This window comes from Triticum urartu, chromosome 4A, assembly GCF_056163025.1.
Source record: "Triticum urartu cultivar PI428250 chromosome 4A, HENAU_Tu73, whole genome shotgun sequence".
NCBI classification, from domain to species: domain Eukaryota; kingdom Viridiplantae; phylum Streptophyta; class Magnoliopsida; order Poales; family Poaceae; genus Triticum; species Triticum urartu.
Window position 1 is genome coordinate 459253078 of NC_141876.1, and position 10816 is coordinate 459263893.

Here is a 10816-nt window from a genome sequence, read left to right on the forward strand (position 1 = left end):
AAGAGCATAAGTATTCTACGGTGGGTGAACAAATTACTGTTGAGCAATTGACAGAATTGAGCATAGTTATGAGAATATCTAGGCATGATCATGTATATAGGCATCACGTCTGTGACAAGTAGACCGAAACAATTCTGCATCTACTACTATTACTCCACTCATCGACCGCTATCCAGCATGCATCTAGAGTATTAAGTTAAAAACAGAGTAACGCCTTCAGCAAGATGACATGATGTAGAGAGATAAATTCATGCAATATGAAATAAACCCCATCTTGTTATCCTCGATGGCAACGATGCAATACGTGCCTTGCTGCCCCTTCTGTCACTGTGAAAGGACACCGCAAGATCGAACCCAAAGCTAAGCACTTCTCCCATGGCAAGAACTACCAATCTAGGTGGCCAAACCAAACGGATAATTCGAAGAGACTTGCAAAGATAACCAATCATACATAAAAGAATTCAGAGAAGATTCAAATATTATTCATAGATAGACTTGATCATAAACCCACAATTCATCGGTCCCAACAAACACACCGCAAAAAGAAGATTACATCGAATAGATCTCCACAAGAGAGGGGGAGAACTTTGTATTGAGATCCAAAAAGAGAGAAGAAGCCATCTAGCAACTAACTATGGACCCGAAGGTCTGAGGTAAACTACTCACACTTCATCGGAGAGGCTATGATGATGTAGAAGCCCTCCATGATGACGGCCCTCTCCGGCGGAGCTCCGGAACAGGCCCCAAGATGGGATCTCGTGGATACAGAAAGTTGCGGAGGTGGAATTAGGTTTTTGGCTCCGTCTCTAATCGTTTGGGGGTACGTATGTATATATAGGAGGAAGAAGTACGTAGGTGGAGCATCGAGGGGCCCACGAGGCAGGGAGCGCGCCCTAGGGGGGGCGCCCCCCACCCTCGTGACCGCCTCTCTGATGCCTTGGCGTAGGGTCCAAGTCTCCTGCATCACGTTCGGTGATAAAATCACGTTCCCGAAGGTTTCATTCCGTTTGGACTCCGTTTGATATTCCGTTTCTTCAAAACACTGAAATAGGCAAAAAAACAGCAATTCTGGGCTGGGCCTCCAGTTAATAGGTTAGTCCCAAAAATAATATAAAAGTGGAAAATAAAGCCCAATATAGTCCAAAACAGTAGATAATATAACATGGAGCAATCAAAAATTATAGATACGTTGGAGACGTATCAGGCATCCCCAAGCTTAATTCCTGCTCGTCCCGAGTAGGTAAATGATAAAAAGAGAATTTTTGATGCGGAGTGCTACTTGGCATAATTTCAATGCAAATCTTCTTAATTGTGATATGAATATTCAGATTAGAAAGATTCAAGACAAAAGTTTATATTGACATAAAAATAATAATACTTCAAGCATACTAACAAAGCAATTATGTCTTCTCAAAATAACATGGCCAAAGAAAGTTATCCCTACAAAATCATATAGTCTGGCTATGCTCTATCTTCACCACACAAAGTATTCAAATCATGCACAACCCCGATGACAAGCCAAGCAATTGTTTCATACTCTAACTTTTTCAAAACTTTTTCAATCTTCACGCAATACATGAGCGTGAGCCATGGATATAACACTATAGGTGGAATAGAATGGTGGTTGTGGAGAAGACAAAAAGAAGAAGATAGCCTCACATCAACTAGGCGTATCAACGGGCTATGGAGATGCCCATCAATAGATATCAATGTGAGTGAGTAGGGATTGCCATGCAACGGATGCACTAGAGCTATAAGTATATGAAAGCTCAAAAAGAAACTAAGTGGGTGTGCATTCAACTTGCTTGATCATGAAGACCTAGGGCAATTTGAGGAAGCCCATCATTGGAATATGCAAGCCAAGTTCTATAATGTAAAATTCCCACTAGTATATGAAAGTGATAACATGAGAGACTCTCTACTATGAAGATCATGGTGCTACTTTGAAGCACAAGTGTGGTAAAAGGATAGTAACATTGTCCCTTCTCTCTTTTTCTCTCATTTTTTTATTTGGGCCTTTTCTCTTTTTTATGGCCTCTTTTTATTTATTTATTTTATTTTTCGTCCGGAGTCTCATCCCGACTTATGGGGAATCATAGTCTCCATCATTCTTTCCTCACTGGGACAATGCTCTAATAATGATGATCATCACACTTTTATTTTTCTTACAACTCAACAATTACAACTCAATACTTAGAACAAAATATGACTCTATATGAATGCCTCCGGCGGTGTACCGGGATATGCAATATGACAATGATGGAGTGTGTCATAATAAACGGGACAATGGAAAGTTGCATGGCAATATATCTCGGAATGGATATGGAAATGCCATAATAGGTAGGTATGGTGGTTGTTTTAGGAAGGTATATGGTGGGTGTATGATACCGGCGAAAAGTGCGCGGTATTAGAGAGGCTAGCAAAGATGGAAGGGTGAGAGTGCGTATAATCCATGGACTCAACATTAGCCATAAAGAACTCATATACTTATTGCAAAAATCTAGAAGTTATCAAAGCAAAGTATTACGCACATGCTCCTAGGGGGATAGATTGGTAGGAAAAGACCATCGCTCGTCCCCGACCGCCACTCATAAGGAAGACAATCAATAAATAAATCATGCTCCGACTTCATCACATAACGGTTCACCATACGTGCATGCTACGGAATCACAAACTTTAACACAAGTATTCTTTAAATTCACAACTACTCAACTAGCATGACTTTAATATTATCACCTCCATATCTCAAAACAATTATCATGCTTCAATCTTTTCTTAGTAGTCAACACACTCAAAAGAAAGTTTCACAAATCTTGAATACCAAGCATATTATTATTAAGCAAATTACCATGATATTAAGAGACTCTCAAAATAATTTAAGTGAAGCATGAGAGATCAATAGTTTCTTTAAAACAAATCCACCACCGTGCTCTAAAAGATCTAAGTGAAGCACATAGAGCAAAATTATAACGCTCAAAAGATACAAGTGAAGCACATAGAGTATTCTATCAAATTTTAATTCATGTATGGATCTCTCAAAAGGTGTGTACAGCAAGGATGATTGTGGCATACTAAGACACAAAGACACAAATAATACAAGATGCTCCAAGAAAAACACATATCATGTTGGTGAATAAAAATATAGCTCCAAGTAAATTACCGATGGAAGTGGACGAAAGAGGGGATGCCTTCCGGGGCATCCCCAAGCTTTGACTTTTTGGTGTCCTTGGATTATATTGGGGGTGCCATGGGCATCCCCAATCTTAGGCTCTTGCCACTCCTTGTTCCATAATCCATCAAAAGAATTCACCCAAAACTTGAAAACTTCACAACACAAAACTTAAAGTAGAAAACTCGTGAGCTCCGTTAGCGAAAGAAAACAAAATACCACTTCAAGGTACTGTAATGAACTCATTCTTTATTTATATTGGTGTTAAACCTACTGTATTCCAACTTCTCTATGGATTATAAACTATTTTACTAACCATAGATTCATCAAAATAAGCAAACAACACACGAAAAACAGAATCTGTCAAAAATAGAACAGTCTGTAGTAATCTGTAGCTAGCGCAAGATCTGGAACCCCAAAAATTATAAAATAAATTTCTGGACGTGAGTAATTTATCTATTAATCATATTCAAAAAGAATTAACTAAATATCACTCTTCAAATAAAACTGACAGCAGTTCTCGTGAGCGCTAAAGTTTCTGTTTTTTACAGCAAGTTCAACAAGACTTTCCCCAAGTCTTCCCGACGGTTCTACTTGGCACAAACACTAATTAAACACTGAAAAACACAACCAAAACAGAGGCTAATAATTTATTTATTACTACACAGGAGCAAAAAGCAAGGAATAAAATTAAAATTGGGTTGCCTCCCAACAAGCGCTATCGTTTAACGCCCCTAGCTAGGCATAAAAGCGAGGATAGATCTAGGTATTGCCATTCTTGGTTTTAGAGAGAAAGAGAGCAAAATTGTTATCTATGGAATTAATCTTTCTATTTTGACAAAGTACATGTCCATTAATGGTAGAAGAAAGATTAAGAATGTTGCGGAAATTGGCATATAGGCTAGCTTTTATCTTTTTAATAGATTCGTTTTGGCAAGAAAGCAAGAGAGATGTGATTTCAGCTTTCTCATTAATGGGGTGCCCAAATATAGTTTTCATCCTCTCATAGGTATCTATGGGGTCCCCTTCAAGGAAACCCCCTTCGAAAATAGAATCTAAAACTTGTTTGAACGAAGCGGGTAGCCCAACATAAAAGCTTTTTAAGTAAACCTCAATTTGATATTGGGGTACATAGCTAGCCCGGATCCTTAACAGCCTATCCCAAGCATCTTTCAAAGATTCATCAAGTAAATAACGAAAAATTCCAGAATCATCTTCATCAAAATTACTAAGGTTATCATTGATAACTCCGGCAAGTTGTTCTATAGCATTCCGATTTATGAGTTTAGATAAGATAGCAGGATTGTCTAAAGCACTAGAACTTGGGAGAGAACCCCAACTCTTTTTGGTTCTGACATGGTGAGGGAAAAGAGGCAAATAGAGAGGGAGGATAGAGAGAGAGGGCGAATAAAACGGCAAGGGTGAAGTGGGGGAGAGGAAAACGAGAGGCAAATGGCAAATAATGTAATGCGAGAGATAGGGATTGTGATGGGTACTTGGTATGTTGACTTTTTGCGTAGACTCCCCGGCAACGGCGCCAGAAATCCTTCTTGCTACCTCTTGAGCTTGTGTTGGTTTTCCCCGAAGAGGAAGGGATGATGCAGCAAAGTAGCGTAAGTATTTCCCTCAGTTTTTGAGAACCAAGGTATCAATCCAGTAGGAGGCCACGCTCAAGTCCCTCGCACCTGCACAAAACGATAGCTACTCGCAACCAACGCGATTAGGGGTTGTCAATCCCTTCACGGTCACTTACGAGAGTGAGATCTAATAGATATAATATTTTTGGTATTTTTAGTATAAATATGCAAAGTAAAAAGTAAAGGCAAAGTAAAAAGCAAAACAATATTAAAGTGATGGAGATTGATATGATGAGAATAGACCCGGGGGCCATAGGTTTCACTAGTGGCTTCTCTCAAGAGCATAAGTATTCTACGGTGGGTGAACAAATTACTATTGAGCATTTGACAGAATTGAGCATAGTTATGAGAATATCTAGGCATGATCATGTATATAGGCATCACGTCCGTGACAAGTAGACCGAAACGATTCTGCATCTACTACTATTACTTCACTCATCGATCGCTATCCAGCATGCATCTAGAGTATTAAGTTAAAAGCAGAGTAATGCCTTAAGCAAGATGACATGATGTAGAGAGATAAATTCATGCAATATAAATAAACTCCATCTTGTTATCCTCGATGGCAACGATGCAATACGTGCCTTGCTGCCCCTTCTGTCACTGGGAAAGGACACCGCAAGATCGAACCCAAAGCTAAGCACTTCTCCCATGGCAAGAACTACCAATCTAGTTGGCCAAACCAAATGGATAATTCAAAGAGACTTGCAAAGATAACCAATCATACATAAAAGAATTTAGAGAAGATTCAAATATTATTCATAGATAGACTTGATCATAAACCCACAATTCATCGGTCTCAACAAACACACTGCAAAAAGAAGATTACATTGAATAGATCTCCACAAGAGAGGGGGAGAACTTTGTATTGAGATCCAAAAAGAGAGAAGAAGCCATCTAGCTACTAAATATGGACCTGAAGGTCTGAGGTAAACTACTCACACTTCATCGGAGAGGCTATGATGATGTAGAAGCCCTCCGTGATGACGGCCCTCTCCGGCGGAGCTCCGGAACAGGCCCCAAGATGGGATCTCGTGCATACCGAAAGTTGCGGCGGTGGAATTAGGTTTTTGGCTCCGTCTCTGATCGTTTGGGGGTACGTATGTATATATAGGAGGAAGAAGTACGTCGGTGGAGCATCGAGGGGCCCACGAGGCAGGGGGGCGCGCCCCCCACCCTCGTGACCGCCTCTTTGATGCCTTGGCGTAGGGTCCAAATCTCCTACATCATGTTCTGTGAGAAAATCACGTTCCCGAAGGTTTCATTCCGTTTGGACTCCGTTTGATATTCCGTTTCTTCGAAACACTGAAATAGGCAAAAAACAGCAATTCTGGGTTGGGCCTCCGGTTAATAGGTTAGTCCCAAAAATAATATAAAAAGTGGAAAATAAAGCCCAATATAGTCCAAAATAGTAGATAGTATAGCATGGAGCAATCAAAAATTATAGATACATTGGAGACGTATCATGTAGCGCCACACAAATGGAACAAGTGTCATGGATCTTGGGATGCCCAACCAGAACCTTCCATGCAGATACCTCGGACTCCCACTCACCATTAGAAAGCAAACAACTGCCCGGCTCTCAGGGCTTGTAGACCAACTGGAAGCACGCCTACCAAGCTGGAAGGGCGCCAATATGCCCGAGAGTGGGAGGATGATCTCGGTAAAATCAGTCCTTTGTGCAATTCCCGTTCACACAATGTTGACTCTGGACATCCCCAACAATACGATCATGGCCATGACCAAGATATGCATAGGGTTTCTTTGGAGCGTGAAAACCCAGGCAAATGGTGACTGTCGGATTTCGGGTTCCGGCAGACCCTTGAGGTTCGAACACTAGGGTGCGCGCGAAGATATCTCCCCTACCGATCTACGCCCAATCTCCTCGCGTGATTTGAGCTGGAAACAACGAACAACACAAGGGACACAAGGTTTATACTGGTTCAGGCCACCGTTGTGGTGTAATACCCTACTCCAGTGTGTGGTGTGGTGGATTGCCTCAGGGGCTGATGAGGATCATTACAAAGGAAGAACAGCCTCGCGAGAGGTGTTCTTGAGCTGGTGCGATGAACTGATAGGGTGAGTTCAGTCGCCTCTCCCTCTCTCTCTCTGCTAGGGTTCTACTAGATTTCTAGATGTTTTCTCGATCGATAGATCGATCCCCCTATACTCTGTGGTGGCTAGCTCTATTTATAGAGGCCCTGGGCCTCTCCCCAAATAATGAGCGGGAAGGGTGCCAACAATTGGCCATTTCAAAGGGGAACATGTAGCACACGTTATCCTGACCAAAGGTGGTCCTCGGCTGCCAAAAGCACTGGTGATGACACCGTCTTGGGCTCCACAGTGACCTCCGTCCTGCCGCTCTGCTGGTCTTGGTCTCGTTGCACCGGAATGGCAACCTTTGCCTGATGCCTTCGCCTGTGCTTGCCCCCTTTGCATCAAAGGGGAAACAAGGACACTGCGCAGGCCGGCGCCCGCCTGGTCTCGATCGTCATGGCTTGCGTCACGGGTTCCTCGCGAGGTACCCCTGCCTTGATCTCTCTGCCTCCTCGCGAGCCTGCCTGATGAGGCTGCCTCTGAGGAAGCTTCCTGTCGTCCGCCCCGCGAGGCTTGGCCCCTCGCGAGGGTCTTGAGATTGAGCTGATGAAGATGGGCCGCGCTGGGCCCCCACTTGAGCCACGCCGCAGGCCGCAGGCAGGCAAGTCTGGGGACCCCCGTTCCCAGAACACCGACAATAGCCCCCGGGCCCAAGGCTCGCCCGGGCTTGGCCTAGCAGGAAAGCGAAGGGGCAAGCGCGAAGCGCCGCGAGCCCCAATAGCCTGCGGCCTTGGGCACCGCGTGTGAAAGTGCAACTATCCCTAGGTGGTTTTGGTAATTCATAACAACATATAGCTCATTGAGCTAATGCTATTCCAAGATGACTATTTCAGGAAAGCTCAATGATTGGCATGGCATGGATGTGAAAGTGGAACCCTCAAAATGCTAAGGAAAAAGGATTGGCTCAAGCTCAAAAGCTCAAGACTCTTCATTTTATATTTTAGTGATCCAAGATCACATTGAGTCTTTAGGAAAAGCCAATACTATCAAGGAGGGATGAGGTGTTGCTTAATGAGCCTCTTGCTTCATGTGCTTAGTGATATGCTCCAAAACCCTCAACTACTTTCCCATATCCACATATGACCTAAACCCTAAGCCAAACTCGGTCCTACCGATTCTTTCTATCCGACGCCACCGAGTTTCACTTGTCATAAGCCACTGCCAAACCCTAGCAATTCGGTTCTACCGATAGGGATCTCGGTCTCACCGAGATCGGATTGCAAACTCTCTGTTTCCCATTCGTAACTTTTCGGTCTCACCGAAAGAGCGAATCGGTCCCACCGAGATTGCAATGTAAACTCTATGTTTCCCTTTTGTAACTTTTCGGTCTCACCGAAAGAGCAAATCGGTCCCACCGAGTTTATCTGACCAACTCTCTGGTTAGCTTATTACCGAACTCGGTCTCACCGAGTTTGTGTAATCGGTCTCACCGAGATTACGTTATGCCCAAACCCTAACCATATCGGTCCTACTGAGTTGCATGTCAGTCCCACCGAAAATCTCTAACGGTCACTAGGTTTACCTTTTCGGTCCGACCGAGTTTGTTGATTCGGTCCCACCGAGATTGGAAAACTGTGTGTAACGGTTGAATTTTGTGTGGAGGCTATATATACCCCTCCACCTCCTCTTCATTCGTGGAGAGAGCCATCAGAACACATACACAATTCTAACTCATATGTTCTGAGAGAGAACCATCTACTCATGTGTTGAGACCAAGATATTCCATTCCTACCATATGAATCTTGATCTCTAGCCTTCCCCAAGTTGCTTTCCACTCAAATATTCTTTCCAAAAAATCCAAATCCTATGAGAGAGAGTTGAGTGTTGGGGAGACTATCATTTGAAGCACAAGAGCAAGGAGTTCATTACCTACACACCATTTGTTACTTCTTGGAGAGTGGTGTCTCCTAGATTGGCTAGGTGTCACTTGGGAGCCTCCGACAAGATTGTGGAGTTGAACCAAGGAGTTTGTAAGGGCAAGGATATCGCCTACTTCGTGAAGATCTACCGCTAGTGAGGCAAGTCCTTCGTGGGCGATGGCCATGGTGGGATAGACAAGGTTGCTACTTCGTGGACCCTTTGTGGGTGGTTGCTTCTTCGTGGACCCTTCGTGGGTGGAGCCCTTCGTGGACTCGCGACACCGTTACCCTTTGTGGGTTGAAGTCTCCATCAACGTGGATGTAGGATAGCACCACCTATCCGAACCACGGGAAAAACATCCGTGTCTCCAATTGCGTTTGAATTCTCCAAACCCTTCCCTTTACATTCTTGCAAGTTGCATGCTTTACTTTCCGCTGCCAATATACTCTTGGCATGCTTGCTTGAATTGTGTGATGATTGCTTGACTTGTTCTACAATAGCTAAAATCTGCCAAGAACTAAAATTGGGAAAAGGTTAAGTTTTTATTTGGTCAAGTAGTCTAATCACCCCCCTCTAGACATACTTTCGATCCTACAGCGTGGCGATTGATTGGACGTGGGCGACTGCGCTTCCCCATGATGCCTCGGCAACTGCACGACTTGACAAGTCCCTGCATGCAGACAAACCGGTCGTGATTACTTGTGATCGTGGTGCTCGGCGGTTGGCCTCCTCTGGTTATAAGTATGGGGCTGTGCGAGCCCCTTCAGTCCATCCTTTGCTGCCGCTCCTTTCCTTCTTCTTCCTCGCTCTTGCTTCTCCTTACGCCAATGGCTCCAATTCGCCGGTTCTCTGCAGAAGAGAAGGGAAAGGCCCCCTGAGAGGGTCCGGACCCACTTCCGCTGAAGAAACGACTGGTCCTCCGCCGCCGAGATGAGGGTGCTCAGCAGGAGGCACCGAGGCGCTGGTACGAGCGGCCGCCGCCTGGGTATCCGCTACCCTTGCACGCCTGCATCGTAGGTCCTGCAGGAGAAGGGGTCGAGCAACACCGACGATGCCGCCGTCGATGCCGGCGAGTCACGGTGGTGCGCGTGGTTCCTATCGTGGTAATGATTCCGACAATAAGAGAGGGGTAGGATAAAGGAGCATGATCTATCGAGATGCATATGGGTGACACGGTGGTTTTGGCGAGTTCGGGCCTCTCACGGTGGAGATAACAACCCTACGTCTCGTGCTCTGGAGAGGCTTTGTTTTATCTTAGTATGTATCCGGAGATTACAGTGAGAGTGGAACGGATCCCCGTAGTCCTGAGACTAATGGTGAAAAAGAGAGAGAGATGGAAAAAAGAGCCCCTTAGTCTAGCAGTGGGGGGTGGCTTATATAGAGTGCGCCACCCCCTCACCTCCTATGTTACAAAGTGGGGGCGTTAATGTCATAACTCAGCCTACTACTAAGATGATGCTTTGCGTGCCTTGTCGACTGCTGGTCTTCGCATATCCGAGTGAGTTACACGGCCGAGTGGAATGAGTTCGTCGAGTGGAGTGCCGTGCTCCGCGTGGTTGATGTCGTTCGAGTGACTTTCAAGTTGCGGTACATCTGGACGGCGATCTGGCCCAGGGGCCCAGTACAAAGTGTACGGTGCCCATGGGTAGGGTCTTTAGGTCAGGCCTGTTACCCTACCCCCAATACATGTCCTCATCATTAGCCCCCGAATCGGTCGAGGTTGAGCGGGTCGAGTCGAGGTGAATTCCCAGATGAGTAGAGTGCTACGGAGGCACTTATGAACTCCCTTTAGTCACGCGGCGGTCTTATCTCTGCGTGTTGCCTTGACGGATTCTGGACTCCATGGTGTCCTAGTGAAATGAGCTCAAACGGGTCCGCGGAGGAGTGTTAAACTCACCTTATAGCAATTTTTTGGAGTGATTTGGAGCTGGTCCTGCATCGGGTAACCGATTACTCGAAATTTCTTCACGCGTGGAACGTGTCTTTTTTGTTGTTTGGCCGTCACTTGGACCGAGCGGACCATTCCGAGTGGATACCATTCCAGTGGGGGCAC